General features: G+C 37.1%; 1 pseudogene; it reads right to left on the bottom strand.

Moving 5' to 3' along the window:
- Window positions 1-328: 328 nt before the first annotated feature.
- On the bottom strand, window positions 329-2,630 carry LOC137659192 ((Lyso)-N-acylphosphatidylethanolamine lipase pseudogene; annotated as a pseudogene).
- Between the last annotated feature and the right edge of the window lie 1,563 nt (window positions 2,631-4,193).

The raw sequence follows: 4,193 nt of genomic DNA, 5'->3' as shown, positions 1-4,193 counted from the left end.
AGATTCAAGTTTGATACTTAATGAAAATAGATAACCATATCACGATACAAATACCTTTCACCTTACTACAGGAGACATTAGAATGGGGTTAGACATCAAAACAGTTTTGAGTTTTAAAAAAGATTCCTCACACTGAGAAGACCATACAAACTTTTGTCCCTTTTGTAATAGTTAAGTAAGGGGCTGAGCAATGTCAGAGAAGTTCCGGACGAATCTCTTATAATAACCCAACATACCTAAAATTCTCTGGACCTCCCTAACATTGTGTAGCCTTTTTCTAAAGTAGAATAATAGGGTTTAATATTTCTTATCAATCAGCATTAATGTCTTAGCTTCTCTCTTCACACTTCTTTTCCTTTCCTAATAATATGAATACTCGACCATTAAATACATTTGCTTGATCTACATAAACATGATGTCCTGCCTCTTGTATTACCTGAACATCAACATATGAGTTTGACCGCATGTCCTTCATCTGGAACCCTGCCCGTTTATCAACCCAAGAATGTGAACCATAAATCACAGTAATCGGCACTTCCTCTTTCAGCTTATCCATCCGATGAATCATTGGACATTTAGCCCAACAAACGCTATCCATTATAGTACGGAAAGCAGATTCACCAGTTGGGTCTTGAGCATTACAGTTATACAAATAATTCTGTATAACTTTTTCAGCCCCCTTTACTATTTCAGAAAATTTGTCAATAAGGTCAGGCCGGACTTTTTGTAGAAGTTTTGAGCAGCTCTCACAATAAACAAAGGATTAAAGTACTCAAGTATTATACAAATTGGTTTTACCCAAAAGCCACCATCTGTGGTGAATGGTATCGACACTCACTAATTGTTGCCTCAAGATTGCATATGTGTGTTCCCGCTCTTATACTTAAAAGACAACAACCTAGCATTCGATAGGGAATGAATTCACGCTAGATCGCATACATAAAAGAGTAAAGTGGACTGTATAATAGATATAAAGGTACATGGTGAATAATAAATGGATTCAATCAATCGCACAAAAACTTAACAATTATTTATAAATGTAACCATACGAAATTTAAAGAAAAAGGGAAACAAACTTGATTGAGAATTAAATAATATCTATACTTTGTTTCTTAATAACAAAACGAAACTGAATATTTATTTTAAAAAAGCATTGATAGCAAATGGTAATGAACAAAGTATATTGGTTACAGTACGGATACCAAAATTAAACAAGCAAACAAAGTTTGTAAGGCTCTGTCAAACACTCCGTGTCCAAGTTCAAGGTCGTAGGATATGGATCATGATTCACACGTAAACAGATCCCGATTCATAAGAGCAACGAAAATTACACAGAAGATGGCTTATTTTGCAACGAAAAGATCCCAAAGCAGTCCACGTTTGTTGAGAATAATGTATACTTCACCAGGTATGCTGGGCTTCAATAACTTCAATAAGATCTCAACAAGTGGGTGGTAGGACAACTTAACTTTCTGACACAGATCATAACAGAGCCGTCTTCTATGGGTCCTCGTGGGCGACAAGGGGCCCTGTTGTTTGCAACGTATCTGTGAAAATATTCCGAGATAGAAACGTTCGTATGGGTACATTTAACATTAAATCAATGATCCTATCTAAGATTTTTCACTACCATGCTCACTTGGGACGGTCATAGTTGGCTTACATAAAATAAACATGCACACAGATGATACAAAACTTATGAATTTTAATTAGATTAGCAAATTAAGTGTGTTTATGAAAGTGATGCAACAGAAACGGACAGGTATTGAGCATGCGCTCTAAACACAACTATTTTGCAAATAATTCTTATGAATTCTTTTAAGATTAAAGTCTTAACATATGTAATAGAATGTGGATTAATCTTAAGGAAATAAAATATATAAAATATCACGAAGAACAGCAATAAGATAAAACAAATGATCTTAAACAAAGGATTTGATACTCAGACCAAAAGATGTGTTTCTTGTGATAAAAAAGGGAAATGATATAGGGTTTTCATCAAAATGACAAATTAACTTAAATAGCCAAGTTGGAAGACAAACTAAGCTTTCTTACAGGAAGTGTTCATAACACCATCCACAGGCCGCTCCAAAAGGCCCCATGGCTCGGCCAAAATTAAATGCTCTATTCTTTCAGGATACTTTATAGCATACGACGCTGCTAGAAAGCCACCAAAGGAATGCCCCAACAATGTGAATTTATTAAGATTTATTTTCTCCCTCTAGGCTTCTATCGTAATTATAAACTCCCTTTCTTCCTCTATGGGATCTTTGGAGAATGCTGGGCGCGAGCTTCGACCAAACCCGATTGTATCGAAGGCATACACTGGTCTATGTGCAGCAATGGAATCAAAATTTAAACAAAAAACCCCAGTCCACATCCAAACCCATGTAAAAAAGCTATGGGGATTTTAGGGGAATCCTCATTCAAAATGATAGTCCATATATAAGATTCTTCTTTTCCGATAGTCACCAACATTAACGTCACACACTGTATGCACTTTTGAGATTTGATAGAAGTGCCTTCTCTGCTTCTCTTAGCAGACTTGGTGATGTAGGACACCATTTTAGCCAGCTACCAACCCAGCGTTCTTGTTGCTCTTCAATATCGAACCGATTTTGTTCACTCATGATTTAATATGTCAGTGACAACTTTGTTTTTTTTTTTTTTTGTCTTATCTAAACAACACACACTGTACTACAGAAGTCAATTTAATAAGGAAATCACTCGAGTAGTCGATTAGAAGCAACGATCCACAGACCGACTCGCACTCAACCCAACAAACCTCTAATCACACAGAACCTTGGTTTTGTTAAATCATCCGTACCTCCTAATTCATAATTGAATTCAGCCTTCTGAGCTTCAATAAAGCTTACACGGTCATAATCAGGTTTAAATATTTTATTTATAAAAATACTACTACCATTACCTACAGACCCGGGTCTCTCTACATCTATCTCTAAACTACTAAAGTTTAAATTATCCTCATTCTGTAAGGCAGCAGCAGCCTTTGCAGAAGCTCGAGTGGTAATTGCCACAGGACTTGCAGTTATGGACACTATTGGGAATATTTCATAACCTTGGGCATCTAACATATTTCCCAAAATGCTGTCAATACCAGGGATAGGGAGCTTTTCTACCACTGCCAATTCTGTCACCTTGTGATACCCTGGGAAGAATGCCTCTACTTCCACCAAAGGTGCAGAAACTACTGTATCAGGGAATCCACCCAGGACCACATAATTTCCAGAATTCACACCAACATCCTTCAACACCCTTGACAAGACCAATGATCGAGCGGACCTAGTGTTCCTCAAAAAGTTTACTCTGACAACTTTACTATCAATAACCAAACTGCCAGGCCAAATATATTTGTCAAAAAGTCACAAAGCAGAGCTAGTAGGTGATTGATTTATTTCACCTCCACTACCACTAATCCGAACCCTTCCTTCAGTTCCTGGGGAACACTCAACTTCAGTATTAGGGGTAGTAGGGGCATTGGCTATTAAAGATACGAGGACATTGTTACCTCCCCTTCCGTTCTGCTGGAGATACCTCATCCGGGCAGGACACCGAGCTTGAAAGTGCCCCTGCTCGTGACACCGAAAACAAGTTCCCCTAGCTCTACCAACATTATTAGAACTTTGGGTACCCTGGGAAAACACCCGAGTGTTCCTTCCACTCGTGTTATTCCCCTGGCTAACTTTAACCTTTGTTTTAACCCTAGAACACAAACCCTATCACAACACTACACCATCACAAACCCCGGGTGGAAAACACCCTAACTTTGAAATTAAAAACACATAGTTTCAATAAGAATTTATTAAAAGTACAAAAATACCTGGAAAATATAAAGTTTCATCTTTCATTTCTCCTCATAAGAATGTATTGAAACTAAAAAATTAATGCTGAAGGGGTGACTTAAATAAAAATTCCAAAAAATGCTGAAAATAAGAAAGAACTTAAGAATAAATTCATAGAAAACTAAATACTTAAACTGAAGTCTTCCACTTTGGCCTAGACCCAGCCAGGTGATGGGAGCTTCAGTTGGTGAAGCCACAACATCCTGGCGTTACTCTGGGCTGTAGGGGAGATGCACCAAAAGGATGTTTTTTTGAGGCTAAAAAAAAAAAAAAAAAAACATATTATTTCCACTATATTTGTACATTTGACACTTACTTATTGATGGATAA

Source organism: Palaemon carinicauda, chromosome 19, assembly GCF_036898095.1.
Source record: "Palaemon carinicauda isolate YSFRI2023 chromosome 19, ASM3689809v2, whole genome shotgun sequence".
NCBI lineage: Eukaryota > Metazoa > Arthropoda > Malacostraca > Decapoda > Palaemonidae > Palaemon > Palaemon carinicauda.
The sequence above is the reverse complement of the archived record's forward strand: the minus strand, read 5'-3'. Positions and strand labels throughout refer to the sequence as shown.